Raw genomic sequence first — 8,542 nt, 5'->3', positions numbered from 1 at the left:
CGTGACCTGGTGCAAGACAAGTTGGAATTTCCTAAGTTCAAAGTTCTGAGATATTTTCTTACACAAAGCCAGTCAAGCAGCCAAGTTTATGACACTAGCTTTCATTATTCAGCTCTGTTCAGCTTGTAAATGGGTTCAGATTCCTGTTCTACTTTATCTTTGTGTCAAGTTGACATGTCTTAACATACATATTTTTTCTCCAGTTGGTTTTCTCTAAAAATAACTTATTGCTATGGTCTTTTCTTACTTTGCTTAAAATAATTTGTGTTTCTCTCTACTGCACTTGCCTTCAGAGTAATACATTCCAAGTGATATGGTTGTTTGTCTTCTGTTTTGTCTGCTTCTTAATTTCATGTCTTAAGTTTTTGGACCAGATGATTGTCCTTTTTCTCATTTGTTGTCTATCATTGTGCTATCTTTTTTATCAGGTGCAGAATCAGCCCAGAGATTTCAAAAAATATCCAGGGTACACCTGGACAGTGTCCCCCTTCGATGGACACAACTGATGACTGTGTATAAACTATATTATCACCTGTAACTTCATTTTTTAAAAATTGGTTTGACTAAAGCAGGACAAAGCTTGCTAATTATTGTAGGTAATTAGTTGAATTTGTGTGACACTAATAGGTTTTAGCTTAAGCCTGATCTTTCTTTACCATCAAGTTATTCTAAATAGTTGATTTGCCTCATCAGCTATTGCCATGTCACATGTTTATGCTTTTTGGTTACTGTTGAATAGGTCTAATTTTTAGATTGAGTCTATTGTCATTCTTAGAAAATGACTCTTAAGCTATAGAAACTTGGATTCTTGCCTTATTGTCACATTTTGGCAAAACATCTTGCCTGTATTTTAGATGATGGTCAATACTTTGAAGAAGAATAAAGTAGGGAAGAGAAATACAGGAATATGGGGTAGAAATTAGGAGACCACCATTTTAAATCTGGTATCAGGGAAAACTTCGCGGACACATGACATTTTGAGTAGAGGCTTTTACCTATTTTTAAATTGAATTATCTCTTACCTATTGAGTTGTAGGTGTTCTTTATGTACTACAGATAAAAGTTCTTTATTTTTACAATATTTTCTCCCAATCTGTTGCCTAATTTTTGAAAACAGGATTATTTTAATTTAGTCTCCTTTATTCTGATTATTAGTATTTATTTATTTAGTTTAAAATATTTATTCTTAAGTTTTAGATGAACACAATATCTTTATTTTACATTTATGTGGTGCTGAGGATCAAACCCAATGCCTTGTGCATGCTAGGCGAGCACTCTACCACTGAGCCACAACCCCAGCCCTGATTATTAGTATTTAACCAGGAGTTGAAAGCTATACTTTTTTTTCCTGACAAGAATCCTGCTTAGGGGCTGGGGCTGGAGCTTGGGCTTATTGGTAGAGTGCTTGCCTAGCACGTGCAAGGCACTGGGTTCCATCCTCAGTACCACATAAAATAAATACATAAAATAAAAGGTATTGGTTCCAACTAAAACTAAAAAAATAACAAAACAAAAACTATTTAAAGAAAAAAAAAGAATCCTGCTTAGGTTGATAGCCACTCCTAGCAAATTATATGTAGAAATATTCAAATAAAGAAACTATTACACTATAACTTCCCTGAACTCAGGGATGTATAGTTGACATTGCTAAGGGTGTATAGACCGTGAATTCCTGTAAGAGTCCACATAGGTCAGCAAGAGTTAAAAAAAAAGAAAGCAAATACAGAAAAAGGACAATGGGCCATATTTATTTGTACCTTCTCCTGCATAAGAATTTATAAAAATGTGAGACTATGAGTCAGTGAATGACATTTTAGGAAAATATATTGTGTGGTTTCCAGCTTTGGAAGCAAGTAAGTAAATGGATGAAAATTTGACTGAGTAACATGGTGGAGCTATCTTAGCAAATGTTAAGATTTTTTTGTAAGAATTTCTTGCTTAATGATAAAGGATGCAGACTTTTCATAAAGAGGATAGAGGCCATTGAGAATACTACTTGATCTTTAAGGATATGATTGCATAGAATAGAACTCCTATCTAGTTCTTGTTTTTTGGAACTGTGATGAACTTCTTCTTTAATTGCCTTTTCTACCTAGCACTTGCTGTCATTCCTACTCCCAGACCTCAACCAGAATAGCAATCTTATTTTCAAAATATTTTGCTAGCATTTTTTTTACATATACCATAAAACTCACTATTTTAACGTGTACAGTGAAGTGGTCTTTAATGTATTCACAATGTGTTATAACCATCACTATTGTAATTCCTAAAAATTTCTCCCACTCCAAGAAGAAACTTCACACCTGGTATCAGTCATTCTAAATTTTTCCATATCCTGGAAACCACTCATCTGCTTTCTTTCTCTATGAATTTACCTTTCCTGGACATTTCATGTAAATGGAATCATATAACATGACCATTTACATATGACTTCTTTTTATATAGCATAATCTTTTTGAAGTTCATTCATAACTGTAGCTAGCATATTATGTGAGTTTCATTCCTCTTTATGACTGAATAATAGTCTACTGAATATATGTACCACGTTTTGTTGATGGAAATTTTGGTTTTATGACTTTTTGATTATTACAAATAATGCTGCTGTAAACATTTGTGTACATGTGCTTTGTGTGAACATTTATTTTTAGTTCTTTTGGATATATCCATTCAGGAGTTTGAAGGAGCATACAGTTCCTCTGTATTTAACTATATTAAACTTTTCCACAATGGCTGGCACCAATTTACATTCCCATCAGCAATGTATGGGGGTTCCAGTTTTTTCCGTACTCTCCCTAGGCCTATAATTTTCTTCATCTCTTTAAATTATATCCATCTGCATGGGTGCTAAGTAATTATTTTATGATTCTGATATGCATTTCCCTGATGTCTAATGATACATAATATCTTTTCATGTGTTTATTGGCCATTTTTATAACTTGTTTAGAAATATGTCTAATCATATACTAAAATTGGTCTCTTTTTTTTCCTCTCTTTCTTCATAAGAGTAAGTCTTTGCCTTTTGCTGTCTCAGAAATAGCTTTGGATCTTCACCATTGAGCTTGGACTAGCATCATAAATTCATCCTGGAAAACTCACTCAAGGCCTACCTGCCATTTTTAGATATGATGATAACTGGGCAAGCAGTATTTTCTGTTTTTGATTGGTGGACGGCTTTTCTTTATTTTCCATTTAAAAATGTTTCAAAAGCATATTTTGATGGAGTTATTGTCATGGCTGTAATTTGGATTTGGGCAAATCTCATTGGGAAATGAATTATGATAGAATGATAACGTATCTATGGTTGATATATTATTGGTGCTCACTGGAAGTGTTAAAGTAGAATCTGGACAACTATTTATTGGTTGTTTATAGAAGAAATTAGTGCATAGTAAAGAAAGTTGAATTATGTGCTTTTTGAGATTCTTTGCAGCTCTAAGATTCTGAAATTTGTCCCAGTGAAATGGTATAAAAAGTATCTTATTTCATCATTATTTTGTACAAACTTTTTTTTTGTAAAAAGTTTGATTCTCAGGGTAATGTAGATTTGCCTTGAAAATGTGGAATTACTTCAATAACATAACAAAGTATTATGCACTTTATTGTTTTTAAGAGATTTAATTTGTTTTACTTTGTTGCAGTTGAGATAGTTTGCTTTCAGTTCTAAAAAAAAGTTTTCTTCTTACAGATTAGAAAGACATCTACAAAAAGAGGCCCAAGCTCAACACAACAATTCTGAATTCACAGAAGAGCAAAAGGTACCATCAAATAATATCTAGATATATTCAATTCCAAATGAAATTGCTCTTGAGTCCATTAAGCAGAAAAATAAACAAAAAACTGTTATATTTAAGTAAAAAAAAATCAGATTGATTATGCTTTGCCTAACATTAAGTGAACATTTATACAGATATATAACTTATCACTTAATGAATTACTTTAGTTAACTATTTAGGCCTTATTTAACTCTAATGGAAGTCATCCACACTTTTAGTTGAAAAGCATGGGTAACCCAAAGACTGGAGATTGTTCCGAGTCACTTGGAAAAACAGAAGGATTGGGAATAAGTGCATTCCACCTCAATGCTTAACTCTGAATTTTCATAACTCTTTATGTATCACCTCTCAAAGCAAAACAGAAAACACACACAAAACCCCCCAAACCAAAAAACAAATGGAAAAAAATTAGCTCAAGTCAAGAAGTTGGCGTACAGATCTGTCAGCTAAATAAATATATAAGATTGCAAAATGTTTCAGTACTGTTCTTTCTTCCTTGAATTAAAATTTTTGTATATCAAGTTGATTCCCTGATAGAGATTATGTAAAAGGGGATACTTTAAAGTAACTTCATTCTAAAAGAAGAGAAGAAATGGGAGGAAACGACTCCCATTTTCTCCTGGCTCAGAGTAACTAGTTTTAAGTCAATTTTTAATCCTGTAGATAGTGAAAAATATGTGTTAGTCTTTTCCTCATCTCTTAAGAAAAGGCAGTGTGAAAATCCTGGTGACCTAATTCACTCTTATTAATACTTTTCTTTTTTTGCACAAGGGGAAATGGGAGTAATTTTTGCATAACTTTTTAATTAAACCTAAGCAAGTTTTTAGTCCATAGGCCTGTGTTTATTAATTCTTAGTTACAGGAGTTTGGGGAGAAAAAGCCCCCAGAGGGTTAGCTGTATTTCTTGCCCAAATATATTTGTATTTTTAAAATATTTAAAGTCTACTTCAAAAAAATTATGTTACTGCAATACAGCACCACACCCTTTTCATTTCCACCTTAGCTATTCATATTCTTATTCTGAATATTGTTTCGACAGTTTGAAATAACTTAAATGATTTTTCCTTCAGTTTTTCCCCTTTCCTTTAAATTATGTATACATTGCATACCTGTATCACAATAGCCAAGGGGTTTTTTGTTTGTTTTTTTAGAAAGAATCTCACCGTGTTGCCCACACAGGCCTTAAACTTTTAGGCTCCTGCCTTAGCCTTGCCAGTAGATGGTACACATAACTATGCCCAGCTCACAACAGTGTTCTTAACGGCATGTCTGTTAAAAAAAAGAACAATAAAAACACACTTCTGTGTAACTTATTGTTAAAGAAATCCTAGATTCCTCAGCAAGGAGTTTGTGGAAGGTCCATTTTCAGAATGACTATGCCCTACTTCACTTTACTTTTCAAACCTATCCCTCTGCTTTCAGTTCGGGATTTTAAGTAATTAAACCATGACAATTTTCCAAACTCTTTGATTTGAAAATCCTCATTAGTCTTTGGGACTGGATTCCTAATGTAGATCTTGTTCTTTTCCTTTAGGACATAAAAGGAACTTATTTTGCTGAAGCTTATAGATTGAGTGTCTCTCTTTTTAATATAGTGATTTTGTATATGTTTTATCACACATAATAGAACATGAGCATATTAAAAGCAAGGACTGTGCCCTATCACATCTGTTTTGTAGCTTATTTTATAAAACAGGTAGACTGTAAAATCTGCACCATTCATCACAAATACTGATTTTGTTAATATTGCCTACGTTTTTAAACAAGTCAGAATTGAGCTTTAATCAGAATTAAATTAGACCATTGTGCTATCTTTCAGATATCTTTTAGTAAATTTCAGGCTTTATGAGAAGATGATTGGAAGGGAAGATGTCAAAAATCCCTTTTCATTGCCATCCCCCTTTTTAATTTTTTTAATTTTCTGTTTTCTTTTTTAAAGTTAGTATTTGGGGGCTAGAGTTCTGGCTCAATGGTAGAGTGCTTGCTTGCCCAGAATGTGTGAGGAACTGGGTTCAATCCTCAGCACCACATAAAAACAAATTAATAAAATAAAGGTATTATGTCCATCTACAACTAAAAAAGAGCTATTTTTAAAACAAATAAAGTCAATATTTTAACTTACAGATAACAAAGATAGTACATATAAATGGGGTAACATGTTTTGATACATGTATATATTGTGTGATATTTAAATCCAGTTAACATTTTCTACTCACTTATCATTTCTTATGTTTAAAAACTTTCAAATTTTTCTTTTTTCTTTTGAAATGTAGGATGCATTTATTTATCCCTCCACCCACCCCTACTGGCTCCAACCCCTGGTAACTACTATTCTACTTTCAACTTCTATGAAATCAACTTTTTTGTATTCCACATGAATAAGATTTTTTGGGTCTTGTCTCTGTGCCTGGCTTACTTCATTAATATAATGATCTTGTTCCATCATGTTGTTGCAAAGGATAGGATTTCTTTATTTTTATGACTGAATAGTATTCCATTGTGTATATATAACATTTTTTTTTATCCACTTATCAGTTGATGGACTCTTAGGTTTCCATTTCTTGGCTAATAGGAATAGTGCTGCTATGAGTATGGGAGTGCAGGTGTCTCTGCAGCTTACTGATTTCCTTTCCTTTGGCCATATATCCTGGAGTGGAATTGTTGGATCATATCATAGTTCAATTTTTAATCTTTTGAGGAACCTCCACACTGCTTTCCATAATGGCTATCTTTGTTGCCCTTTAAATCATATCTAGACCTATCACCAAACCAAACTTGATTTAGAATTGGTTATGGCATATTAGTTTAGAGGAGAATATATACTCATCTCTCTCCCACTTCTCAGCCCTTTGTCTTCAGATTCTCTTCTCTAAAATCTGCAAGGTGCTAGAAAAGGAATAATAATTTATTTAAAGAAGTATAGATCTCTTTTGTAAATTTTTTAAATTGTAGATGGACACTATATCTTTGTTTTATTTTTTTTTTTTAATGTAGTACTGAGGATCGAGCCCAGTGCCTCACACATGTGAGGCAAGTTTTCAACCACTGAGCTAAAATCCCAGTCCCTATAGATCTCTTATAAATAAAAATTCTTGATTTTAGTAACTGACAGTTAAAATTATCTTGGGATGTATAGCATTTTTTTTTTCCCTACAGAAAACCATAGGCAAAATTGCAACATGCTTGGAATTGCGAAGCGCAGCTTTACAGGTAAATGGATTTTTTTAATGAATTATTCTAAATTGTTCTGATAAGATATTAGACATTCATGCCCAAAGCAATATTATCTCAGAAGGGTTTTATAACAATTGTAATTGATCAGTTGAACTCACACATAAATGATTTAGTTCATACTTTGTACACTGTAGAAATAAAAGATATGATTTTAATTTTTTCTGTTTCTATTAGCTTGAATATTCCAAAAATCAGTTTGGAACTTTTCATTTTCTACCTTTAAAGCAAGAAATATATTTATTTTAATATTTGATTCTTGCCACTTAAAAGACATAGGGTGTAGTGAAATCTTTGTAATGAAAAGATATAATATGCATATTTTAAATTTAGTCCACACAGTCCCAGGAAGAATTTAAACTGGAGGACCTGAAGAAGCTAGAACCAAGTAAGTTTGTTTTATATTTTTTAGTGATATTCCTTTAGAAAGAGTTTTATCTGTTGTGAATATTAAGATTGTTTAGCACAGAAAGTGATTGGATTTATTTCTCTTACTTTTTGGTGCTTTTAAACTCCTACAATATTTGCATTTTTAATTACCATTTGGATTTCATCTTGCAGTATGGGCAAAGGCACAGTGTGAATAACTGAATGAATGTAAGTTAATGTAGCCTTTTTAAAAAATTTTTTTAGTTGTAGACAGATACAATACCTTTGTTTTATTTATTTGTTTTTATGTGGTGTTGAGGATCGAATCCAGTGCCTCACACATGCAAGGCAAATGCTCTACAAACAGAACTATAACCCAGCTCCTGTACTCTTTTTTTTATTGAGATAAGATTGCACATCTCAGTGCATTTATGTGACTAGGGAATAGTAGATTTTATTTATCCGACTAAGTAAGATTTTTAAGTAGGGAATCATAAAATCAAAGCATTTTCAAACAGAAAGGAGTCTCAGACTTGTGGTCACATTCTCTATTGAGGAAAGAAATGAAATGATTTGTTTGCCCTGTTTCATTTAAATCCCCAGTAACTGAGCAGGGTCTAGATCTCAGAACATTTGTCAGTCTATCTCAGTTCACACTAGTGCAATCCTTTTAATGTAAACATGCTTTGAGTAAGAGGTAAAAAATTAATTTAAGAACTAAAGAGGGCCTTGCACAGTGGCGCATGCCTGTAATCCCAGCGGCTCGGGAGGCTGAGGCAGAAGGATATCAAATTCAAAGCCAGCCCTAGCAAAGCAAGGCACTAAGCAACTTAGTGAGACCCTGTCTCTAAATAAAATATGAAATGGGGCTGGGGATGTGGCTCAGTGGTCAAGTGCCCCTGAGTTCAGTCCCAGTATCCCCTGCCAAAAAAGAACTAAATAGAATGTTCCTATAAATTCCACAAACTGCCAATATCTAATTCATTCATAGCAATTCTAAAAAAGACATATATTATTGAGATAGCTGAAATGTGATTGTATTACAAATCCAGGGTAGAAAAAGGATTCTCAGAGTATACTGAAGGGGATCTGATTTTCTGTTGTTTGGGTTGGAAAAGAAAAGTTAACAACAACAGACAACAACAAAGGAATGCGTAACGGATTTGTTG

At 32.9% G+C, this 8,542-nt stretch overlaps 1 pseudogene; it reads left to right on the top strand.

Moving 5' to 3' along the window:
* The first annotated feature begins 907 nt into the window (after positions 1 to 907).
* Positions 908 to 8,542, top strand: part of LOC143386227 (axin interactor, dorsalization-associated protein-like) — a 32,581-nt pseudogene continuing 24,946 nt past the window's right edge.

Source organism: Callospermophilus lateralis, unplaced genomic scaffold (genome assembly GCF_048772815.1).
Source record: "Callospermophilus lateralis isolate mCalLat2 unplaced genomic scaffold, mCalLat2.hap1 Scaffold_107, whole genome shotgun sequence".
Classification (NCBI taxonomy): Eukaryota; Metazoa; Chordata; class Mammalia; order Rodentia; family Sciuridae; genus Callospermophilus; species Callospermophilus lateralis.
This window is presented reverse-complemented; position numbering and strand designations above follow the sequence as displayed.